The following is a 27,325-nucleotide window of genomic DNA, read 5'->3' as shown; positions in this document are numbered from 1 at the left end:
ATTTTAAAACTACCTTATTTTTCTTCATATGATATTTCACTATATTTGAATAATTTAAGTTATACTGTAGTACATTTTAAAGCAATGATAAAGTAAAACTAAGTAAAAAAGGTATAAAAATTGTTATCAGAGGTTTAGTTAGAGGTATGTCATAACTTTCCCCCTCCCCCTCCGTTTCTTATTCTTACCTTTTTCTTATCAGCCCTCCTTTCAGCCCCACTTCCCTTTATAGTTTCTTTAGCAAATAACCAAAATAATATAATGATATAGCTACACATTCAACATTAGTAGGCTTAAATTTTACATATTTGCAAAAATATAAAGTATTTTGTAAAAGCTAGAGATCTCAAAAACTGCATATCCGAATTAATTTTTCTTTTCAGGGAAGCTTTATAAAAGTCTTTGGGTGGTTTTAAGCTATTTTCCTGACCTCCTTCGCCTTCCTCTAGAGGCTAAGGACGAAAAACTAGTTAACAATAAAGAACTAAATAAGAACAGTTTTGTAAAATTAAAATTTATCTTTTTAATTTTTTATTTGTTGCAACGACTGAACACCCTCTCCTGTTGCTCTGTTTGATATTATATTTGCACCCAATATTATTAATATTACTGCCTGAACACTGCCTCAATCATAGACTACTATAGAATATTATTAATATTACTGCCTGAACACTGCCTCAATCATAGACTACTATAGAATATTATTAATATTACTGCCTCAATCCTAGACTAGTATAGATTATTATTAATATTACTGCCTGAACACTGCCTCAATCATAGACTACTATGGAATATTATTAATATTACTGCCTGAACACTGCCTCAATCATAGACTAATATAGAATATTAATAATATTGCTGCCTCAATCATAGACTACTATAGAATATTATTAATATTATGTCTGAACACTGCCTCAATAATAGACTATTATAGAATATCATTAATATTACTACTTCAATCATAGACTACTATAGAATATTATTAATATTACTGCCTGAACACTGCCTCAATCATAGACTACTATGGAATATTATTAATATTACTGCCTGAACACTGCCCCAATCACAGACTACTATAGAATAGTGTAAATATTACTGCCTGAACACTGCCTCAATCATAGACTAATATAGAATATTATTAATATTACTACCTGAAAACTGCCTCAATCATAGACTAATATAGAATATTATCAATATTACTGCCTGAACACTGCCTCAATCATAGACTACTATAGAATATTATTAATATTACTGCCTCAATCCTAGACTAGTATAGAATATTATTAATATTACTGCCTGAACACTGCCTCAATCATAGACTAGTATAGAATATTATTAATATTACTGCCTGAACACTGCCTCAATCATAGACTACTATAGAATATTATTAATATTACTGTCTGAGCACTGCCTCAATCATAGACTAATATAGAATATTATTAATATTACTGCCTGAACACTGCCTCAATCATAGACTAATATAGAATATTAATAATATTGCTGCCTCAATCATAGACTACTATAGAATATTATTAATATTATGTCTGAACACTGCCTCAATAATAGACTATTATAGAATATCATTAATATTACTACTTCAATCATAGACTACTATAGAATATTATTAATATTACTGCCTGAACACTGCCTCAATCATAGACTACTATAGAATATTATTAATATTACTGCCTGAACACTGCCCCAATCACAGACTACTATAGAATAGTATTAATATTACTGCCTGAACACTGCCTCAATCATAGACTAATATAGAATATTATTAATATTACTACCTGAACACTGCCTCAATCATAGACTAATATAGAATATTATCAATATTACTGCCTGAACACTGCCTCAATCATAGACTACTATAGAATATTATTAATATTACTGCCTCAATCATAGACTAGTATAGAATATTATTAATATTACTGCCTGAACACTGCCTCAATCATAGACTACTATGGAACATTATTAACATTACTGCCTGAACACTGCCTCAATCATAGACTAATATAGAATATTATTAATATTGCTGCCTGAACACTGCCTAAATCATAGACTAGTATAGAATATTATTAATATTACTGCCTGAACACTGCCTCAATCATCGACAAATATAGAATATTATTAATATTACTGCCTGAACACTGCCTCAATCATAGACTACTATGGAATATTATTAATATTACTGCCTGAACACTGCCTCAATCATAGACTAATATAGAATATTATTAATATTGCTGCCTGAACACTGCCTCAATCATTGACTACTATAGAATATTATGAATATTGCTGCCTGAACACTGCCTCAATCATAGACTAATATAGAATATTATTAATATTGCTGCCTGAACACTGCCTCAATCATAGACTACTATAGAATATTTTGAATATTGCTGCCTGAACACTGCCTCAATCATAGACTAATATAGAATATTATTAATATTACTGCCTGAACACTGCTATAGAAATCTAATAATATCTAAATTTACTACAATTCCTGCAAGGGTTAAATAGGGCTACCTGATTTATTTTCTACAGTATTCTATGTTGATAAAACTAATAATACTGCCTAAATATACCTTATCATACAATAAGAGCGCCAAGCATTTTCCTTGCAGCAGAAACTAAAAAGTAACTAACTAAAAAATTATATAATTTGTAAAATTTATTGATAAAAAGCTTTTAGGTAATAGTCTATATTTTTTCCTTATTTAAGTCTCTGATTTAAGTGGGAAAGATCATAGTTATTGTATTGGGAATTGATGGGATACTAGATGTCTGTCTGTTTGTCCCGAAGGATCTCGCTAACCGTTGAATCAATCGGGTTCTGCTTAACAGGGTATCTTCTCATAGGTCCCGGGAAGGTTTTTAACCACCCCCCCCCCACAAGAGAAATCACTCGTAGAAAAAAATAACTAGGGGCGTAGCTGCTAGTAAGCAATAAATTGATAAATATCCACTATGATGATAAACAAAAATATCAATTCTGTTACAAATGGTTAAAAAGATTGTACTCTTTTAGTTTGAACCAAAAAATCAATAGTTAATAAAGATAACGAATGAGAGAAACTGTATTTATAAATCTTTGGGTACCAGTATAATTTCAGTCCAATGTCCTCTCCCTCCCCTCAGAATGACAATAGGCATGCTGATCAGTGTTGCGGATCCGAATCAGCAAGGATCCGCATTTTTTTGAGTCCAAGGATCCGGATCCTGGGGTATAAATTTATGGAAAAATCTACCTAAATTTATATAAAATAGTCACTTACAAATTTTGAAAATCAGACATTCTCGTGATGAGAGACAATCTTTAAGGTTTAAGTTCAGACTTGAAAGTTAAAAGTATTTTTGACTTCGAAATTAAAGAATAAATATTTTTTTTTTAAATTGGGTGATTTTATTTTTATTGTCAAGGATCCGGATCCGCATACAATCTATGCGGATCCTCAACACTGAATTGCTGATAAAATGAAGTAAAACAAGTAATACCTAATTAATTCTTCAATACAATGTATATTTATTTGTCAACTCATTGTCTGCATATTAATTTATTTTGATTATTGCATTAGAGAATAAAAGCGGTTGCACCCCTAGCAACTACAGAATCTGTATTTTAAGGGCTAGAGAAGTGCGTAATGGGACAAAGTGTCTCAAAAATCAGCCATTTGACGTCATAAAAATGAGGGAGATGAGAGGAGAAGTGGGATAGAAAACCCCTAAAAAAGAGAAGGATAATCCCTCATTTTTATGACGTTACATGTCCACTCCAAGACTAAAATCATTACTATTTTATTTGATAGGATATGCTGCTTCGTCCCTAGTTTTTAAAGTAAAGAGCTAAGCAAGGTCGTTTAAAAAAAGCCTAAAACCTTCATGAAAAGTATAACAAGACTTAACCATATTAGCTTAAACTATGTAGCTTTATTTCTTTAAATTGAATACCTTATTTATAAAACTCGTGGAATTTGCTTAAAAATGAAAAAAAAATATATCACTATGAAAAATTTCCACACATTGTTAAAAAATCGGTCAATAGAACATGATAATTTAAAAACAAAACATTATTTTTGATTAAATGACAAAAATCAAAGCTATAATCCGCTTTTAACATTAGATGAAAATAAAGGTTACTTTCATAAAATTCTAAAAATATTATTAAAATTATTCCATATTCTATATCCTAAAAGAAACCTTAATTAATTGTAAAAAAATTAACGAATAATTTACGATTTTATTAGTTCCTAAGTATGAAAAAAAATTAAAAGTAAATCTGTATGTTTGTCTGTCCGTCTGTCCGATCTCAAAGAATCCTTTTGTCCAGCCATTAGGTTGGGGTTGAAATAGAAATTAGATTGAAATTAGAAATTGATTGTATGAAATATAACAAGGATGACAACAGCTATAAAAGCAAATCACTGAAACGGTAGGACAATCGAACTTTAACACTTGGAGAGTGTCAGATCTGAATGATCAGGATATAAATGTATAAAAGTCGAAACAAAATTGTAGTAAATTTGTTGAAAAACTGCTTATATGCTATCCAAAATTGTACCTAGCTACTACAGGAATCACAATGCAAAGTTTAAACTTGATAGGACTACTCTAACATGCTTAAATTAAAGAAAAAATCTAATTGTTTTGGACGTGCGAACCATTTCTAATAATAGAAAAGCTTCGATAGTTTAATATTTCTCAATTAGAAATGAATTGAAATTTAAGTTAGTTGTTTAATAGGTAACCAGATGAAAGATTAATTTTATCCTGAAATTTTTCCATAAATTAAGACGAGTCTACATGGAAAATCTAGGTGTGGGCTTCTCTTTTAGTAAATAATATATCATTAGGAATCTTAGGAATAAGACAATTGATGGACGAAAAATTGATGTAAAATTATTGGTTGAAAAGTGTGGATACTGTTTAAATGAACCCATCAAGCAACATTTTAAAAACTTACCAATAATGTATTATAAATTTTGGTAACAAATATAATCTGTTGTCCAATATACCCTCACTCCTTGTTAAATGATGTCTAGTGCTTTATTTTTTTGGCTAAATAATACCTAATAATATCCTTAGCCACCTAAACTATTATTTTTGCAATTTTGAAAGTAAATATTTATTGCATTATATGTTACTAGCGGCTTCGCCCCTAGCCTCTAGGGGCTTTGCCCCAAGAGATGATAAAAAAAGTTAAGGTAAAATTCGTAAAAAAAAATATAAAAATAAAAAGGACCAAGGATATCTCCTACAAAAAAAAAGTACCAAGGATATATCCTACAAAAAAAGGACCAAGGATATCTCCTACAAAAAAATGGGGGTGGGGGATTTTTTTGTTTTTAAGGGGGTTGGGGGTGTCCCACCCCCCAAGAAAATAGCCTAAAACCACCACAGAACCAGTAGGTATATTCCCTGAAGAGTAGAATCCGATCGGTTCAGTGGTTACCGAGATCTTAAGCTTAAGACGGACGGACGGACCGACAGACATCAAGCTACTTTGTATTATAGATAATACCTTTATAAAGAAGTTGTATCAACTTTTTTGCTTTTTATTTAAGATAGCTAGCCGGTCCTTTCAGTAAGTAGTAGATGTAAAAATTTTCATAGAATTCAGATATGCAATCGGTTTTTTTTGTAGACCTCTTATTTTTTAAGTAATTTAAGTTTTTTTTAAAAATAATTAAGTCGGTTTTAAGGTACTAAAACGCAACAAAATAAAAGAAGAAAATGGCCAGTATGAACAAAAATAGTAAGATCTTTAATTTGACACCTTACTTTTAAAATTCTGTTGAGTAATTATTGAAAAAATCTATTTTTTTAACCTCGGTTTAATAAAAACTTTAGACCTAAATATTTTCTCAAACAGACATAAAAAACATGGGTTCATATATACCTTTAGAATCAGAAAAATATTACGAATCTATTCTAAGCAAAATTGAAAAAGTTTTATAAAACTATTGTTTGATTTATGTAAGGGGTACACATCAAACTGATAGTGGACAAAATAATGACATTTCTCTCGGTCATATGCCGTCATGCGTCATGTTGAAAGGGTGACGCATGTTGGGTGAAGATTATTTAATTCGCTATAATATTCTATAATATTAAAGATAATTTTTTCTCAACGTGAAATCTGGGATCTGTAATTTGCGTCACCCTTCCAACCTAACGCATGTCGGCGAATGACCGGGAGATATGGCATTATTTTGTCCACTATCACCAAACTAAACTATTGAATAATTGAGCTTACAAATAAGGAAAGGAAAACAATAGGTAAAGATATTTGGTGTGCAATTACTTCCGTATATCGACTACATTATCATTCATCTGAACCGCATATAAAAAAAGCAAAAAAAACCTCATTTTATCCTTCCCCTTATTTTAAAAAATAAATTAAAAATAAGGGGCGGGTGGAATAGTTTTTTCCCCCTAACGCTAACCCTGGGGGTTTACCCAGCACCTAATATAACCTAACCTAACCTGAAGTAATAAATATTCAAACTACCCTCCCCTTAATTTTAAATGGGGTTTATCAATGCTCAACAAGTAACTTTGTGTGAAATTGCACTTGTTTTCTGTGTCTCTTTGTGAAATGACATACCATGGAGATGTGTTAATTTGTGCGGCAATGATTGCATACATAGAAATTTCAATTCCTTATTTAGTTTTAATTGTATTCAATAAAGCAGCGGATGTACGGCTCAAGTACAAGTAAATACCAGGGAGGGAGTGAAAATTGGAATTGAATTCTTTATATTCACGTTCTCTCATTCGTTGACAAAGATACTTTAGTTACTATAGTGGTACTTTATTGGCTGGTACTAACTGGTAGTTTCCAAAGTATTCAACCAATCTAATTTAACAATTATACACTCAAGATGGGGTAATTTTTTATCATAGTTGGGGTGGGGGGGGGGGGAGTGTTCATCAATTTATCGTACATTGTCTTATACATAACAAGCTACTCTAAAACAAGGCCATGTCTGTAAGTTAGTCCTTATGAACTTATGTCATTTTAAATGCTTAATCACATGCTTTGGTGGAAGGTCTGAAACAATTTTTTAACAACTTATTATTGTTAAGATATTATTTTTTTTTCTTGAGTATATTTAAGAATTCTGTCCTATTTTCCAAACAATTTAAAATTAAATGAAAAACCAATAGCTTTTAATCTATTTAGGATATATTTAATATTTATGCTCTTATCTAAAATAAATAATTTTATCTTAGATGTTATACATGTTAGTTTTAATAAAATAATTTTATATCTTTCATTTAAAAAATTATCCAAAAATTTTTGGTAACGAAAAATTAAACCCATTCACCAATAAAAGTGATGGGCCAACTAAAGATTAATTAATCTTTTACAAATACTTGTGTGATGCACCTTGGTTGCTATTGATAATTCAGAGGAAAAAAAACGAAATGTAGATTAATCTAATCTCCGCTGTCCTTGTTATCCCTGAATTGAATAAAGACAGACCCGGCCACCACGCCCACATTATAGTTTTATCTCAGAAAAGAGTTCATTATCTCTAACTGATTAAACACATAAATAACCACCGCAATAAGGTGCAACATAGTTTTAGCGCAGCGTAGCTACTCTGTCATATGGTTATGTTCGTACGCCAGTACATCACACCAGGTATATGATTAGCTATAGAAAATGATTTTATCTTCATATTAGAAAATTTTGAAAAAATCAATAAGAAAAAAATCATTTAAAGTTATATGTGGTGTTTAACTGTTGTTTTTTAGATTCTCATAGATTCAACTGTCATAGTTTAAGAAGGATTACTTTTCAGATCATATAATATATATTTTTATTTTGTTATAATAGTTTAGATTTCCATATTCTTCTATATAATGATAATGTTAAAACAGGATCTTTATAAGCACACAATAAACCAAAAAAATAAATCATTTATTTACTTTAGACATTTACTAATTAATATTTTGCAATTTATAAAATGCCTGAAAAATCATTCGTTTCCAATTCTTGTTTGACTACTCTTTATTTTTTTATAACTTTATTTTGAAATATTCAACGTCACTTTTTTCAATCTTTTTACACCATACACTTTCACGTTACACCATTCACCATTGGTTTATAAACTTCACTATATTATTGCTTCACTTGTTGTTAGAGTAATTGTGTGTGTGTTTGTGTCAAGTATCTGGTGAAAATACTTGATTTGTGTCAAGTTTAAACTTACTGCAAGCAATATTAAACACAATACAGTAAAATTATTGTTATTTTTTTTATTCTTCTAAAGGTGGTGCTGAGTTTAGTAGCAGTTAAACCAAGGCACTCACTCGCTTTGCTTACTCCCTCTTTATCTCCCTCCTCCCTCTCTCTCTCTCTCTCTCTCTCAGTCTCTCTCTCACTAGGACCGTCTGCTTTGTTCCCTGTGTGACTGTGAATCAGAGTGCACTATATAAAGCTGCCCTAACTTACACCAATGGATCTTACTAAGCTCAGCCTACTAAGCTAAGCCAAGCACAGAGTGTAACCGTGTATAAAAAAGAGACAGGTAGGTAGAAAAGATACACGGATACAACTTTTTTTCACAATCACACTTGTCTTGAATAATGGTTGAGTTTTTATCTTAGCAATAAAACGTTTTTCAACGATTATATACAAAACGAACAAAAAATGCCATTTTGAAGTAAAATATTACAGTTACTACTTACATCGCCTTATGAGGCATTTAAACTAAATTTAATGTAATTATTCTTATACAGATCAAAGAAATAATCTAAATGTTGTTTAAAATTATATTTTAAACATTCCAGATTTTTATAATTTTTTTTATTTTTATTTTCTCAGCTACGATTTTTATGAATGAAATTGGCCTTGATAAAAAAAATCCGCGAAAACCTCAAAGCATTTCAAGGTGCGTGTAAGAAGCGCAATATGGATGGATGGAATGGCGCGTTGAATTAAGGGCTGGAAAAATAGAAATGCGGGGAGTGGGGGGAGTTCTGTCAAGAGGGGAGTTACCAAAAACTTTATCAAGGTATATATGTATTATTTTATTTAAATAATGGAATAAAGATAAAACTTATTGCATGATAAATAAAGCTATGGTAAAAGTCGTCCTTTTCTCTAATATAATAAAAAAAAAGTTACAAGCTACTTTAAACGCAAACCTTTTACGCAAAATTGTAAACATAGGAAAAAAATGACGCATTTAACAATCGTTAATACAACACAAGGATGACAACATCCATAGAATAGAAGCAATGAAACGGTAGAACAAACGAACATTATCACTTGTAGAGTGTCATAACTGAATAATCAGATTATAAATGTATAAAAGTTGAAACAAAATTGTAATTAAATTTGTTGAAAAACTGCTTAGATAAAGGATAATATTTAAGGCCATACTTACATTTTTAGGACTTGATTATAGAGATGTTTCGCTTATAACAATGTACGAATATCTCCAAAAATCTATAAATTTTAAAGGTTCCAGCTGCCAAACAGCTGGACTTATATATCATGCCCGCACCCCATTGTAAGTGGCATAAGAAGGCTTACAAATAAACTGGAATAGCCAAGATCCAATGATGCACAGGGAAAGCTACACTGAAGAAAAAACGCGTAAAATAAGTCTTTTTAGCACATTTAAATGTACTGCGAGATAATTGTGCATTATAGATTAATGACTATTACAGATTATATGTAGGCCTTCTTTTGTCGGTTAAAAATTTTTACGAACATAATCTATACGTTTCACCGTTTGGCCGTTAGAAGCCTTCAAAGTTAATACTTTTTCGTCATATTCGTTACCTAGAACATTTTTACCACAAACTGCAGCTAACCCAAAACTTGTATTTGATAAAGATAAGCAGTAGCACGCACAGGATTTTCCAAAGGATTATTGGGTTAAGAATTGGGAATTCAGTTTTAGGATCGAGGAATGTAGCGGACAGACCTATAGTAAGAATGGATGCGCTTCCTCTAATAATAATGTGTTTGTAAATAAATCTAAACCATGATTATAACTTTGTATGTCTATTATGTTGTTGATTCCTTAACCCAAGACATATAAAGGGAAAAAATATTTATTTTCGTATTGAACCCATCCTAATAAAGTAAAGCTTCTCTACATTGATTGATTACCGTCCGTCTTGTTCCACAGTTCGCTCTTATTACGCGAAAAGGCCACCATCCATTTTTTCCGCTATGATTTTTCGCTTACAAACGCTAAGTTGAACCAAATTTTTAAAGAGATATGTTGTGAATTTTTGTGTGTATATATTTTCTATGATCTTTTAGTATTCAATATTATCATTTTTCTTCTTTTAAATGCATTATTAATTTAATAATATCATGTGGTAATATTTCCTTAATAGCTTTTATAATTTCTATTATTAATTTTAAATCTTAAAAATCACGAAACCCATCACTTTCTACACAACTTTTTGAAATTCGTTTCGTTATTTTTTCGAATTAATGCTGTATTGGTATAAGCTGATAAAATAGAAAAACTGAAAACTGCATCCTACTAGAATAGCAAGTAGCTTATACGAAGAAAGAAAAATTAAAATCCTGTTGTTGTAAGTTTAAGTATGACAGAGGACTTATTCCTTACCTCCACTGTAGGGAAGAAATCATCTTTTGTTTTTAATAAACAGTATAAAATTTATGCTCATTAAAACATCATGTCTTTTTATTTATAACCAACTGAAGATTGTTTTAAACATGAAACACTGTGTATTGGACTTATCAAATAAAAATAACATGTTTCATTAAACTGTGTTGATCACTCTATGTTATTTACTAAGTATATTTGCGATTACTTTTATTTAATGAAATCTTCCAATTTTTAACATGTACAAAACGGCCTGCTTAATTGCTTCAAGATCCATGTCAGATCTATATAGGAAATAAATGTCTATAAACGAGCTCAAGTTTTCCAAGGAATATATGATTAAAACTCATAGTGCTCCAATAATCCATAATAAACTCTCATTGCCCAGAACGATAAGACCCATTATTTTACTTTATTAAAAATAAATTCCTTTTTTTCATTTCATGTTGCTATTTACCTTATATTGATGTATTTAATTTCTAATCATAAAAAAGAAAATTTAAATTTATAATATGATAAATTTAAGAAAACTATGTTTTAAAAGAATTCGATTGTGGCGACATTTTGTGTGTTCAAATATTAAACTAAAATTGTAATCATCATCATTAACCCTTTGGTGATGGTAATGTAAAGAAAAAAATATAATTTAAAAAAATCTTTTAAAAATCATTTAAATTATTAAATATTTACTTTCTTTTAGATAGTAATGCCGGGTGAGGAAAATAGATTTATTGAGAAATAGATATGCATATAGAAAACTAGCCAATAGGGAGATAATTATATCGAGCCAACTCTAGTCATATATAGTAGTAAGTTTTTTTTGTTTATAGCGAGGGACATTTACATTGTAGCTTCTCATAGGTCCTGGGAAGGTTTATAATTATTTTGGGGGAGGGTACCAGATGATCTTAACATGGATTTAGAAAACATGGTGTCCCCAGAGGCCTCTAGGGGCGTAGCCGCTAGTATAAAATGAAAGTGCAAGACAGTCACAACTGTACCTACAATTAGCCGCGTCATGTGGCTTACTAGGCCACCCAATAGTTCTTAGCTGTAGCCACAAAATTATAATTCAACCTGCACATTTTTCTTTTTGTCTAACCTTTTCTTTGATAGTCTTCCTTAGATCATGTCCAAGGATTAAAAACTTCATGAACCTGCTGGTTCGATATACTGGATACTAGTCCCATTTTCATTTAGATCAGAAATGTGTATTTATAACAAGGATGAAAACATCCATAAAAGCAAAGCTCTGAATAGGTAGGACTAATGTTAACTAGTATCAGAACTGAATAAGCAGAATGCATAAAAGTCGTAACAAAATTGTAGGTAAATTTATTTTAAAAAAACTGCTTAAATTAAGGATAATGTTTAAGGACATACTTACATTTTTAGAACTTGATTACATAGATGGTTCGCTTATAACATTGTCTTTGTTGTCCTAGGCATCAATATTCCCAAAAATTGTTGTTAAACAAGTTATAAAATCAACATGCTTAAAATGGACGTACGGACATTCTGGTAACTATCATAGAGTTGCTGCGCTTCTTAAATCGAATCAAATTTTGAGATCGATAGGACAGTTCTAATATACTTAAATTAACGGAAAGAGCTTTAAGTTTCTTACATACATACGGAAGGACGTACGAACGGACCGACCCTAATTATAGAAAATCTTTGCTTTTAAAAACCTGTGCAATAGAACTAAACCTGCCCCTTCATCTATAGTTGTCTGTGACAGAGTGCAAATTTTCAAGGATTTCAGGACCTACTTGTGTCTAATCATTTATAAAATTGACAAATGAGTTTCTTAATACTAACATGGATGACAACATCCATAAAAGCGAAGCACTAAAACGGTAGGACAAACAGATATTAATACTTGTACAGTGTCAGAACTGAATAATCTCTAATACAAAGTAGAATGATGTCTGTCCGTCTGTCCGTCCGTCCGTCTGTCCGTCCATCCGTCTGAATCTTAAGATCTCGGTAACCACTGAACCGATTGGATTCTATTCTTCAGGGTATATACCTACTGGTCCTGTGGTGGTTTTAGGCTATTTTCTTGGGAGGGTGGGACACCCCCAACCCCCTTAAAAACCAAAAATTTCCTCCCACATATTTTTGTTTGTTTGTTTTTGCAGAAGATTTCCCTGGTCCTTTTTTTTGCAGAAAATTTCCTGGGTCCTTTTTTTTGCAGAAGATTTCCCTGGTCCTTTTTTTTGCAGAAGATTTCCTTAGTCCTTTTTTTTGCAGAAGATTTCCCTGGTCCTTTTACAAATTTCAACGTAATTTTTTTATCACCTCTTTGGGCAAAGCTCCTAGAGGCTAAGGGCGAAGCCACTAGTCTAAATTTAAATGTATAAGAGTCGAAGCAAAACTGTAAGTAAATTTGTTGAAAAATTGCTTGGTACAGGAAAATGTTTATGGACATACTTATATTTTTGGGATATGATAATAGAATTGCTTTACTTATAATATTGTACTTTGTTGTCCCAGTAATCAGTATACTAAAAACCAGATCAATCGGATCAATAGATCACATAAAAATTTGTTTTTAAAAAAGTAAAAAAATCAACATGTTTATGGACGTAAGGACATTCTGTTAATGGTTATAGAGTTGCTACGCTTTCTAAATCGTACCTAACAAATACAGGAATCACCATGCAAAGTTTGAAATCGATAGGACAATTTTAAAATGCATTAATTAACGAAAAAAGCTATCCGTTACGGACCGACCAACCCAAATTATAGAAAAGCTTCGCTTTTAAAAATAGAACAAATACACGACTATGTGTATATGAAGGTCGCTAGTGTTAGCCGCTAATCATTTTTGAACGACATTTTACAGTTCATTTTTTTCTTTTATGTGATAATTATGTGATAATTACAAAAAAATTAATAGGACGTGTATGCTATCAGTGAACCGATATGGATCTCCTTTCCTGAGAAGCTTTGCATAGGTCCTGGAAAGCTTATTATTATTTTTAGAGAGCATATCCCCACCCTCTAAAGAAATATCTCACATGTGATTTTTTTTTCATTTTAAAATGTTAAATCTAAGAATGGATGTAGAATACATTGATATATTGACAGGGGAAAAATTGTCGTTAATTTAGGTTGCTAATATGGACCTTATTTATTGGCCAGTTTAATCTTCCAGTAGGAGGAGAGGAGATGGGGTAGATGGAAGGGAATCATTATTTTAGTTGACAGTATCACTTTATTAGAGTACATGAAAATCTGGTGAAACATCTAAGTAATTATACATCGATTAATCTAAGTGTCGACTCCCTCCTTTTTATCAAGTGTCCCTAGAGGCCTCCTGAGGGTGTGACCGCTAAATAAAAACAAAATAAATCACTTAATATGTTATTTTAAAATTAAAATTCGTCCGTGTACAATAGATATCTTTATTAAAGATTCCTCAGATAGAGAAAAATTGTAATGTCGTAACAAAACATTTGTAACTTTTATCAAACTTTTCCGAACATAATTTTGATATCAACTATTTGTCACATAAATTATCTTTTAACAAGGATGACAACATCCATAAAAGCGAAGCTCTGAAATGGTAGGACAAACGGACATTTACACTTAACGGCAGAACTGAATTACTCAAATTTTCAATATTGAAAAAAATTCTAAAAGGATAATATTAATGACCTTGATTCTTTAATGCTATTGAAGATAGATTGCTTATTTATTTGTGTGATGGTACCCAGGTATAAGGTATAACCAACAAGCGAAATAAATATAAAATAATATTTGGGGGTCAAATGGAGAGGTTGTCAATTTTACGATGTGTTGCCCCCCTCCCCCCCAACGACAGCTGAAAAACACGTATAGGTTTCGTGATTTTTTTCCGAATTAATTTCATTGTTGGTATAAGCTGGATGATACCATTTTTCAACGACCACCCAGAATACAATTAACTTTGTCTGTCGGTCAGTTGTTCATGCAACAAAAGACGTATAGATATTATTCATTAAGGTTTCTTGTTTTTAAAAGCGAAGCATTTCTATAATTAGTCATCTGTAACGGATAACTTTTTTCGTTAATTTAGGCATGTTAGAATTGTCCTAGCAATTTTAAACTTTGCATGGTGATTCCTGTAGTAGTTAGGTACGATTTAGAAAGTATAGTAACTCTATAATCATTACCAGAATGTCCGTACGTCCATTTTAAATATGTTGATTTTTAAAAACTTTTTAAACAAATTTTTATGGGATCAAATTATCCGATTGATCTGATTTTTGGTATACTGATTCCTTGAACGACGAAGTACAATATTATAAGCGAAGCAACTCTATAATCAAGTCTTAAAAATGTAAGTATGTCCAAAACATTATCCTGTATCAAGCAGTTTTTCAACATATTTACTTACAATTTTGCTTCGACTCTTATACATTAATATTCTGATTGTTCAGTTCTGACACTATACAAGTGTTAATGTCCGTTTGTCCTAACAGTTCAGTGCTTCGCTTTTATGGATGTTGTCATCTTTGTTTTTATCATTATTTATATTTTCTATTTTAATTTCTTCCCTCTATTTTTTGACTACTAAACACTTATGGTTGTTTTCATCCTTGATCTTTTAAGAAACTGTCAATCTAAAATTGTACATTTAAGTTTATGTTTAATGCCAAAAAAATTCAAATATGTCTTAAAATTCCTAATTACGGCTATTTGTAAAAGAAGAGCTAAAATTAGAAAAATATTCAAAGCTTTTAAAAAATGCTCCATGTTGTAATTTAATCTGCTCCTGCCTTTTTGTGCTCTTCTCATAGTTAGTGTGTAAAATTCTATAATTTACCTACACGCTAAAAAAATCCAAAACAATAGTGTCAGAAAAATAGGAGGGGAAAAATGGGTGTTTTAACAATAATTAAAGTTTTTTATTGTTTTGTTAATTAACATGAAGCTTGAGACGATCAACTCTTTGATTGCTTGGCCTTTGTTTGAAAATCCTTATTTACTTGGTTTTAGTTTTTGAAAGACTAGAGGATGCGTCTTTAACATATAGAGAATCTACATATCTTCAAAGGGGCAGAAAAATAGCCTAAAACCATACCCAGACTTATTTATAAAAATAGCCTAAAACCATCTCAGGACCTATAAGAAACTTTGCTGTAAAGGACAACCATATCGGTTCAGCGGTTAGCGAGATCCTTTGCTACAGACAAAAATGCTTACTACTTTTTTTTTCAAGAAAGTTTACTTATACAGGATAAGCTTTTTCTAATTCAGAGATACACCAAATAAGATCTCGTGGTGTATCCCACCCTCCCTAAGTCTATCTTTCTAAGTCAAACTGAAATCTGTTTAACAAATATTTAAATACTTAATTTTGTTGAAACGTATTCACGTCCCACTAGAGTAAACCTTTCTTTTTGTTCTACGCGCACCATGATCATTAGCCGCAAGTACAAAGTCGGCCAGGTACACACGGTTCTCAGGTCAAACGCGCCAGAGAGGGGGGGGGCGGTCATCCTATCCTGTTTACCGAGGTACAGGGGAGTAGGAGGTGTGGGGGGTCAACAAAAGGGACAGAAAACTGGTGACAATAGATGAAACAAATAATGGAAAAATGAAGGGAAAAGAAGGATATTATAAAAGGGAAATGCGGGAATGAAAAATGGGTAAAATGCGGGGGAAGAAAAATGAGTTAACCCTGATGTATTATATGTATTGTGAAGTGAATTAGGTTGGTGAGGTCAGTCTACAGCTAGCTAGCGAAGCAGGTAGGTCAACTTTCAAAATACTATTTTATTGTTTGAGTTTTAACCTTATATTTTTTTCAACAAATTCATCAAAAAAATATACATATACATTTTTTACTTCATTTGACATCTTGAAAGAATGTATATTGTATTATTTAAGCTGTAGTTTAATTTTGTTGGTTTAAAATCTAGTCTTCAAAAGAAGACATTTAAAAATCAATACTTTCTTAAGATAAGATACATTAATATCAGCTTATACCAGTTACGAAATCAATTGGAAATAAATAACGAAACTGTCGTTGATGGAGCAACACATAGTAAAATTAACGACCTCGCCGTTTGCCCTTCAAATATTATAAAAGATTTATTTTACTTGTCGGCTATACCTAGCTTAAATACCTGCATTGGTATGCTTGTTATATAGTTTGAATGATTAATCTTTAGAAATTTGTAGTGTTTATCAATAGAGAGTCTTTTTTGGGGGAGAATATAAAACTTATCAACTAGTATTGCTTGTATTAAATATTTTTTTTTGTTTATAGTAAGATAATTATTAGTATTAAAATATTTAGCCTGGCAATGTTTTCTTATTTATTTTTATCCTGCATGGGCTTTGTACGTCATGTGTCACAAAATTAATTCACTATCCTATTATATGAACCCTTAAAAGATAAATCTATAACATTTCCATTTTTGTTCATTGATTCTTTAACTGGGTTTGAACGCGCTAATAACTTACCTAATTGATTCTTTTTAAAAACGAACCTTTTCTATGATTAAGGTAGGTCCGTCCGTCCTTACGTCTTTCCGTAACGGTTAGTTCTTTTCGTTGATTTAATTGTTCTATCGATTTCAAACTTTGCATTTATGTTCTGCATGATAAGTTTTAACAAGTGTTAATGTTCGTTTGTCCTTCCATTTCAGAGCTTCACTTCTATGGATGTTGTCATCCTTGTTTTAGTTACTCTGGAAGAGTTCGTGTATGTCCGTCTGTCTGTATTGCTTTGAATATATTTTTTCGAAAATTTTGCAATAAATTTCTAACAGCTTTGCTACTAATGGGTGCAATCGTCTATGTTCCTTTTTTAAAACAAATTTTTAAATAATTTCTATTATAATTAATTAAAGTTTTGTTTCCGTAGAGGAAGATTTTAAATTTTAATAGCTACCCAAGGCATATTTTTTATTATACTTAAACCAGAATTAAATGCTTTTAATAGGATTTTAATGTACTTTGACCTTAACACAGTATTTGTTTTTTTTACTCCCTAACAAAAAAATTACAATTTGATTTAAAATGTTAAAATTAAGGTTGATACATTGGTTGATCAGACAAAACCTTTTCTTATTCTAGCCTCTTTGGGAAGCTAAACACTTGTGGGGCTCTGACAATATGTGCTCTCCTAAATCCAACCTAACCTAGTCTGCCCTTATGTCAACACAACTAATAGTTGTAATATCTTTATGATATCGTTATGTCAATACTATGTCAACTCAACCTTTTTTTAATACAATTGCGACATAATATATTTCCATATCATATCGATATTGTGTCAGTTACAATCACTTTTATAAAAACTACAAAACCAATGAAACACACTTTTAAAGGATACAATCAAAATGTTTTTTTGTCCAAATATATTTTGCGGGATAATTCAGAACCACACATGGAGGAAGTAGACATTATTACACTAGTCCTTAAAGTTTTATAATACCGTTTTCTTATTCGTTGACTGATGAACATTGGGGGCTTTTATTGAATTTCAAAAAGGTTTTTTCCAAATGTTTCAACTACTAGTTATAGTCTACAGAAGGGGTAATTTTGTGTATTATCATTTGGGATGCCATTGTCTTATTCCTTTAGACCCTGGGTTTTTTTGTATGCAAAATTTGTTGATTCTTGCAGCTTGTAACAAATACTGAATATGTCAACTAGAATTAGTTAAATCCGTTTTTAATGTAGCGCAGCTACTCTAGGAATCATTTTGTCCGTTTTAACGCAATTCCCAATTTTACTATTCATAGTTTTTTAATATGTTGCTTCAAAATTCTAAATATTTTTCTGTGTTAAAGTTTCTTGTTCTTTCTATTTTAATATGTTATTGTAGTGCTACTTATGAATTAATTTATCCTTGTTTGTCTTTGCATATTGTATACAAATTAGGGCTTAAAAAATTGCCGGGCAGGTTTCCATTAGTCCTGACAACATTAATTAGCAAATAATGTCGAGTTTCCTCACTTAAATGTCCCTTCTCTCCTCTACTATCCCCTAAACAAAGTAAAAAACATTTACAAATGCAAAAAATGTCAGTTTTAAATTTAAAGAAAAACAAAATTTTGTAAAAATTTACCTAAGGTAAACTATTTTACTTTTAGAACAGGAAAGAAGGGACTGGAATTTTTAAATGCTTAAAATGCAAAAAAAAGATTTTTACAACTAATTTCCATAAATTAAAAATCAATCAAAGTTAATCTAAATATTTGACTCCTTAAATATTTGTTTCTCAAATAACAATATCAGAAAAAAATTAGATAGAAGAACAATAAACATTAAAAGTAATGGCCACTTAAAGAGATAGTTTTACAATTTTTTATCCTATTAAATGCCAGGATTTAGAAATATTAGCTTTAATTTTACTACTTTTATATTATCCTTTTAAAACAACAACTTCTGTGATTTTGCATATTGAATTTAAATTTAAATTCTTTTCAATTTAAGACAAAATAGATAGTAATTGGCCCCGAAACAAATATAGTAAAGGGATTATGGCTTAGTTTTGGGCAGTCTTAAGCCAATAGAAATAATCATTAATAGCTTTTCGTGGCTTTTATCAGCTCTAAAAAAACCTAACAAAAGCATTAACAAAACTTAATAAATAATCAAGTATTATGGATTATGTTTATTATTAAGGGGTTTTGTCTGACTTGAAAAAAAAATCTAGAAAGAAAAATCTTTTTTGTTGTTTTTATGTGTTATAATATTGTTTACTAAATAAAATTCCTGTCCTTACCTTGAGCATGTTGTCAGTAATTAAGATTAAATCTGTTACAAGGATGACAACATCCATAAGTTGGGGGGTTGGGGGTGTCCCACCCCCCGAGAAAATAGCTTAAAACCACCACAGGACCATTAGGTATATACCCTGAATAGTAGAATCTGATCGGTTCTGTGGTTACCGAGATCTTAAGGGACAGACGGACAGACAGACAGACAGAAGGACAGACAGACATCATTCTACTTTGTATTATAGATATACAATGACACAATATAATAGCAATGACCAATGATAGGCCAAAACACAGAATAAAATTACCAATGGCAGACCAGTATACATTTATAATTGACAAATGGTAGGCCAGCATTATGAATTTTTTTTGTTGAAAAATAATAAAAATCTTCATGCAATTGACAAAAGACAGAGAAAGTTAATTATAGGGAAGCTTTGCTACTAAAAAAAGTTGCAAATACTTTTTCTCAGTAAATTGTCTCATTATCAATTGAAAATAAAAATGTGTAGAAAAATGTTTCAGGAATTTTGTTGAAAGAAGAAATAAAATTCCCCTCATTACTTTAGGACATATTGTTTACTTTATTATTAGGTAGAATTAAAATAAAAAAACATTGATTATTCATAAATAAACAAGATTTTCATGAATAAAATTTGCTAGACATAAGGTTGGGGGGGGGGGGGTGGGGGAGGAAAAAGGTGTTAACCCCATAATTCTTAAAAAAGATTACTTCACCACCTTAAGAATTTAATCCTTAATGATGGCTTGATATTAATTGAGACAACTAAGAATGATTAAGATTAAATTACTTTTTTAAATTGTACCTTCAATATTCTTTTGGAAGCGTAGCTACTCTATTAACTTTGTCTGACCAACAGTTCGTCCATCAGTCCTTAACGCTATGGGGGAAAAGTGATTTTCTTGGCTGTTGTTGAAGATAGACAGCTGAAAATTTCAGTGGAGATTCCTATGACATATGCATATTTAGTCTATGCATTGTTTTGTCCGTCTGTCTTTCGATCATGCTTCAAAGACAAAAAAAACAAAAAAAGGTTTCTTGGTTTGCTTTAGGTTTTTGCATACTCTCTTCCTTTGTTATAAAAATGACTTTGTGCGTTTGTCTATTTCATAATTTCAGTGCTTCGCTACATGTTGTCATCCTTGTCCTTATATTTGTCCTTCTAGTCTGAAAGCAACAAGAGATAAATAAGAAATGTTATCCTTGAAAAAAATCTCCTCTTTCTTACTCTTTCCTTAACATGTTGGGCAATTAAAAAATCATTAGGGTCTCCATTTCTTTTCATTCCAAGGCTGAAAAAAGAAAGAAAAGATTTTCTTTTGGGCGCATTAGTAGCAAAGTAAACAAAACAATAAAAATGTTCATTTAAATTTTAGAACTAGATTTAAAAAGCAACAAAATTGTTTTTGCTGAATGTGCATTGTCTTCAGCTCATTGCTTTTTAAAGATGCATTTAAAAGTTAATTTGCATTTTTTAATTCCTTTGTATTTTTTTTTACAAATTTTCACCAGCAGCAGCTTCATCTTTGGCATCTTTGGTCAGTTGTATTGTATGACGTCATTTTATAGGCACTATAACCTGCTTCGCTGTGTATTTGTAGGTATAGGAAAAAAGGCTATGGTGACCTCAAGGGTTCTTGGTGTGGCTTCTTGTTCTAGCCAGACCATAAAAATATCCCAAAATCAAGCTAGGATTTATAGAAAGATTTCCTAAATGGAGACCTTAATTTGTAATTATTTATCGAAGTCTTACGAAAAACCTTACTACTTTATGTAATACTAGCGGTTTCGCCCATAGCCTCTATGGGCTCTGCCCCAAGAGGTAATTGAAAAAAAAAATAAAATAAAAATTAAGTACTAATGGTGCTGCCCTCTTTTATGTGAACTAACTTCCCCAGAAACAAAAAAAATGGGGAGGGATTTTTTGTTTTTAAACCACCAAAGGACCAATAGGTATATACCCTGAAGAAAATAATCCGATCGGTTCAATGGTTACCGAGATCTTAAGGGAAGGACAGACATCAAGCTACTTTGTATTATAGATAATAATACTGAAATTTTAACAATTAATTTGGCAAGTATTTATTTTGAAAGTTAGATTGTTATGTTTGTATCTAAAAATAGCATTTACCTCAAAATTTCAAACAAAATTTTAGTTTCACATAACTCAAGTCTCGGGCAGTTTTTTCTCTTTCCAAAAAAAAACAATTTTCGGAAACATCTAGAGCTTCACTTTTTATATTGTATTTGATAATTCTATCAGCAGGCAAAATAGTATGGGCATGTTTATTTTCAGCCATACACATTTTTTTCCAGGCACAGTTTTCAAAATTATCTTTTGTATTTGTCAGTGAAATATTTGAGTGATTTATTTACAGATTACAATATATAGGTGTCATGACAAGAATGCCATGCTCTTTTGCTTGCTAAAAATTATACTTGAGATAATTTAGATAACAACTTGTTATAAATAAAATGATTGTAGATTTTAAAAGGATTAAGGACTTGTGATAATAAGAGAGAGAGAGAGAGAGAGAGAGAGAGAGAGAGAGAGAGAGAGAGAGAGGAGAATAAGTAAGAAAGAATTTAGAATTAGACAACTGATAAATGAGTTTTATGCATTTTAGTGATTAGTTGTCCCTATTTTCTGTTCTAACCTGTCCTTAGTTTGCCTTTGTCCCTCAATTTTAGTTTTAACCTGCTTATCAGGCATAAGAGGTATTAAGTATCTAAGTATAAATTAATACCTTTCTACAAATATACATTTTCTTTTTGAATTAGTTATCATTTGCAACTTTTAATGTAAAACCATATATTTTTATCTGCATAAAATGAGGGAAATTTTTTTTTTGGTTTTTCAATATCCTTTTGATTCCAGATTTGTACCTGTAATTCTACCTTCCCAATGAGGTGTAGGGCCAGGTGTATGTCCGTGATTATGTTTGTGGGACAAGGTGGAATTTTCAAGGAGGAAGGGACACCAACTTTTCGATACACAAATAAAATAAAATCATTTTAAAAAGTGAACTTTTAGATATGTATTGTATCCTTAAACTATAGAAAGTAGTAAGCTGTTTTGTCTCTTGCGAAGGATTTCGCAAAACACTGATCCAATATGGTTCTCCTTTAAAGTAAAGCTTCTTATATGTCCAGGGAATGTTTTAGGCTATTTTTATTTCAGATATAATTCGTTGGATAGTTTTAGGCTATTTTCTATACACCTTTCAATAAAGAGCTCCCTAGATGCTAGGGGCACAGCCGCTAGATATAGTCTAAAGCTTTAAGTTATAAATGAGACATTGAATTTGGTCTTGAATAAGATAGTTTTTCTCTTGTCCATGTAAATTGTGTGTGTGTATGTGTGTGTGTGTGTGTGTATGTGTGTGTGTGTATGTGTGTGTGTGTGTGTGTGTAAGGAATGTTACTAGTTAGTACTAATGACAGGAGCTATGTATTCCTGCCACAAAATACTTATGCATGATTCTGTAACAAAAGTTTTAGCTGCACAGCTACTCTGTAACTAGATTACACAATTAGAATGTCATATCCTAATGTATAAAGTTGTAGGATTTATGTCTGAAGCTAAAGATCTCTGTAAATGATGGTCCGAATATGATTTACTTGGAAGGTTTATTAAATGTGATGTGGTGGTTTTAGGTCATTTTACTGACCTGCCCTAACCTTCCCTGGTGGCTGGAGGCGAGTTTCCTTATAAATTAATAATATATGTTTAAAATAAATTCTTTTATTATGAAAAAAAACAAATTGACAATCCTATTATATAAAGTAGTAAGCTTTTTTGTCTATAGCGAAGGATCTTGCATATCGCGGATCCGATATGGTTTTTCTTTAAATTGAAGTGTCATATGGGTCCATTGAAGATTTTTAACTATTTTAGGGGAGGGTACCTCTACCCTCTCACATTAAATGCCCCTAGACATAGGCGTCCAAGGGGGGGGGGTAATGGGGCGATTACCCCCCCCAAACGAATTTGGGGGTGCCGTCAAAATTTTTTTCATTTTACCCCCCCCATTTAAAATTTACCCCCCCCAAAATAGAAAATATCTAACAAAAAAATTTTTGCGCGCTTCGCGCGCATTTTTAATACTAAAATTTTGTTAAAATTTAACTTACCCTCCCAAAAAATTTTACCCCGGGGGTAAATTTTTGGGGGGGGTAAACAAATTTTACCCTTGCCAACAGATTTCAGGGGGGGTAATTACCCCCCCCAAGCAAATTTTACCCCCGGGGTAAAAATTTTGGGGGGGGGTAAAAAAAATTTGCGGCGCGCTTCGCGCGCCATTTTACCCCCCCAAAACCGAATTACCCCCCCCTTAAAAAATTTTTACCCCCCCAAAATAAAAAGCTTGGACGCCCCTGCCCCTAGAGGCTTTTATAGAGCGTAGCCGCTAGTTTATTATAATATACTAAAAACTGTTTACCATGCTTTTAAATGATTTTAGAAATACACATTTTTGTAATTCAATACTTTTAAATTTCTAATTTACCTAAAGTCATTATTCTATGTATAAAAGTAACTTTATAGGCATTTTCAACATTCCGAAGTCAAAATTTATCTTTTACAAATATTCTGTGTCAAATAAAATTGGGGGCAATTGTTCTCGACATGGAGGAACATTTAGAGGGATGGTTAATATCAGCTGATTTACAAATCTTATATCGGCAGTTTATTAGATTTATTAGAACTAATAAGGATATTTGTCCATATTTAAAATAATTATCGAAAGGTTTAAATGCATTTATGTTAATTAAAGTTATAAAACAGCAATTTTTAATTTCAAAAGCAAATGCATTTTATTTAAATTAATGAGTCATTGTCGCAAATAAATTTAAAGTTATGTACAGAGTCAAAAGCTTTTATGACATCAATGTTCAATTGCTTTTTGTTGTAAGTAAAATTTAAGTAACTTTTTCATGCATAACCTAATAATAATTCTTTACAGCTTTCTTCTAAAGATGCTTTAACTCTTTTTAAAAAGGCATAAATAAGGAATTTTGTGAAAATATAGGATTAAGGGAGATTTGACAAAGAGATAAGATTATATTCAATTTTATCCGAAAGGATTATTATTGGGTTTTGGGGGATTTTTTTATATACATTCAGATTAATAGATTTTCGCATATTATGGCTGTTTTTTCATATACATATCCCTATATTCGTGGTAAAAGGGGGAAGGAAGGAAATATAATCTTTTGTCCCTAACTTTCCTTTATGGTCAGGTCATAAGTCATTATACACTTTAGTTAGGCTTACAAATACAATTTCTTCTTTTCTTTTTATTTCAATGATTTTTTCCTTGCTATGCACTAAAGTATGTAAAGGTGTGTGTATGTTCAGTTAGATCTCTAAAACAACGGATTATTATTTTAAACTATGGTTTAGGTAGACAATAGACATAAGCCTAATGTTAACTATGAAATTATACATATATTGAAAAGTTTTTGGGTATAGTCCCTTTCATGACAACGCATCTTAAGGGGCGTTTTGTCGTATTTTCACAGTATCTTTTCTTCTATTTCTAGCCACTGCGGGGCTCTAAACCAGCTAAAACTGCGGGGCAATCACATAACCTAACTTAACCTAAAATAACCTATCAAAATTCAAAAGTTACTGTGAAAATACAACGAAACGCCCCTTAAAGGGCGTTGTCATTGAAGGGACTATACCCAAGTTTTTAAATATAAGAGTCTTATTAACAATTAAAGTTTCCCTATGTTTATTGAACATTAAACTAAGTATAATGCTGTGCTTTCTTAAAAATAATTTTATAAATATCCATCCCGACCTAAGCACCCAAAGAAGTTAAATTAGCTACAGCTAACAAGGTCTGACATTACAAAGCAAAATTACAAGCATCAAGATGATTAAATTTACTCGTCAGACAATAACTCCCCTACTTGTTCACGAAAATTCAAAATATCTTTTTCATTTATTTTAAGCGGCAATGCAACTCTACAGGTCAAATACACATTTTCTATCTTTATTTAAAAGTAACAGGATCTGTGTCTGTCTGTCTGTCCCTTAGGATCTTACTAACCACTGAACTGATATGGTTCTCCTTTACAACGTAGCTTTCCATAGGTCCCGGGAAGGTTTATTACTATTTTGGGGGAAATCTACAAAAACATATTAAATAAAAAAATGCCACTCTGCGGACTTTTTGCAATTAGCTAAAATCATAACTAACACCATCTATTGGTGAAAAAAAATATTTTTGTTAAATAGCTGAATTGAATATAGATTGAAAAGAAACAATTTTACCTGTCCCTAGAAGCCTCTAGGGGCGTAGCCATTAATAAAAATAAATAAAGAGAGAGAGAGAACGTAAAGAGAAGTGTAAATTTCATAGAAAATAAAAAGGAATTATAGAATGATTTAAAAAGACAGTGAAAAAGATATCTCAGGGATTTTCTTTCTCATTTTACAGATGGACAAGCATTTATTACAAATCTATTTTAAGAACAGACAAAGTATATTTCAAAAAAGTATCTTTTGGTTGGTTGGTTGGTTCGTTACAAAAGCATTGAAGTAGACAAAAAAAAACATAACAATTAGAATAAAGGGCAGCAATTTAAATGAAAAGGATAGGTTAGTGAGGAGGTTGGTTAGGTTGAGCTTCAAAAAACAATCAAAACAGTCTGAGATTAACAGACAGGCAAACAGTCTTGCCATTACTTTAGAAAATATACTTTGGTTGTATTTTCATTTGAGCAGAGATTTAGAAAATCTTTCTCCATTTATTTGATTATCATTTGCAAGTTCGGTTACCAATTTATTTTGTCTACATTTCTTTTATATCATATCTTTTTGTAGCACAAGCTACTATACAGCTATGGTCAGTCCATCCGTCCGTCCGAGAAAGTTAACAAAATTAAAATTCTCAAAGGATATAAACGATAGAGGTCTGATTTTTCAAATAAAAATTCAACATAGAATGTGTTCATTTGATATCATTGGCAGCTAGATAACTCTTAGACTGCTTTTTATATTTGGCGGTTTTGAAAAAAAAAATATTTATAAACTAGTTCTTAGATGTTTTTCCTTTTTCCTATTTATTTTATTAGAATAAGTGGCATATAACTACATTTTTATATTTTTATATATTAGAATAAATAGCTTTTACATTATTATATTAAGTAGCATTATATATAAAAAAGAATTAATTAAGATTTGTAGCACTGTCTATTGGTTTTATGCTATTTTTGATAAAGTTTATAGCTGAAAGAGAATGACATTGTTCAATAAAAAAAGAACATTTAGTTATCTATATGCCTAAAGATACATTACTAATGTATTGTACATAACTAAAACTGTACCTGGAGAAAGTGTCTCAAAAAGCCATGTGACGTTATAAAAATGAGGGAGATGAGAGGAGAAGTGGGAAAGAAAAAGAGATGGATAATCTCTCATTTTAATGACGTCACAAGGCTGATTTTTTGAGACACCCTGTCCAGCTATTAGAAAACTAATTATCATAAGATGTAATTTTTCAAAATTTTTATTTTTATTTCAGTTGACTCATTGTTGAGCCCGCAACCCCTACGCAGCAACTCTAATTTCTCAGCCCCGCCACTGCTACAGCAGATAAAACAACAGGGATTATCTTATTTTGCAACTAGTACAACATTTTGGGATTAGGCATGATCGTGGTAAGGAAGATGGATAAGCAAAGGGCGCTTTCACACAAAGAACCTCGTTGTGCCTAATAACCAATCCAACTTCCAATTTTAGAAATAAATTGAAAATAAAGGGGGGGGGGTGGTAGTTTTTAGTTTGTTTGTTTATTACTTTTGGTCACGCTGAGTTAGGTTATATTTGGTTTAAAGCCCTAATGATGATAACAAGTTATCCCTTTTGTAGATTTGGGTTATTGGTTGGATAGTTAGTACCCTGATAGTTGATAAATCATGATTTAATTAAAAGTGCCCAAAGCTTATAAGCCAAC

General features: G+C 31.2%; 2 protein-coding genes across 6 annotated transcripts in view; one reads left to right on the top strand and one right to left on the bottom strand.

The window, feature by feature from the left end:
• The window catches only part of LOC145318703 (serine/threonine-protein kinase tricornered-like), a 58,161-nt gene extending 49,628 nt beyond the window's left edge, over window positions 1-8,533 (bottom strand). For 3 of the 4 annotated variants that reach the window (XR_013879465.1, XR_013879466.1, XM_080160154.1), the window contains exon 1: window positions 7,981-8,533. The gene's annotated coding sequence lies outside the window, so the exon portion shown is untranslated. Of the gene's footprint in view, window positions 1-13; window positions 112-7,980 lie in introns of those variants that run through there. The other variant, XM_080160155.1, reaches the window with a different exon arrangement.
• Window positions 8,534-16,305: 7,772 nt separating this feature from the next.
• The window catches only part of LOC145318702 (tropomyosin-like), a 23,659-nt gene continuing 12,639 nt past the window's right edge, over window positions 16,306-27,325 (top strand). The window contains exons 1-2 of one of the 2 annotated variants that reach the window (XM_080160152.1): window positions 16,306-16,351; window positions 26,894-26,976. The gene's annotated coding sequence lies outside the window, so the exon portion shown is untranslated. The remainder of the gene's footprint in view (window positions 16,352-26,893; window positions 26,977-27,325) is intronic. The other variant, XM_080160153.1, reaches the window with a different exon arrangement.

Source organism: Acartia tonsa, chromosome 5 (assembly GCF_053477335.1).
Source record: "Acartia tonsa isolate MP-2025a chromosome 5, ASM5347733v1, whole genome shotgun sequence".
In the NCBI taxonomy this organism is placed as follows: domain Eukaryota; kingdom Metazoa; phylum Arthropoda; class Copepoda; order Calanoida; family Acartiidae; genus Acartia; species Acartia tonsa.
This window is presented reverse-complemented; position numbering and strand designations above follow the sequence as displayed.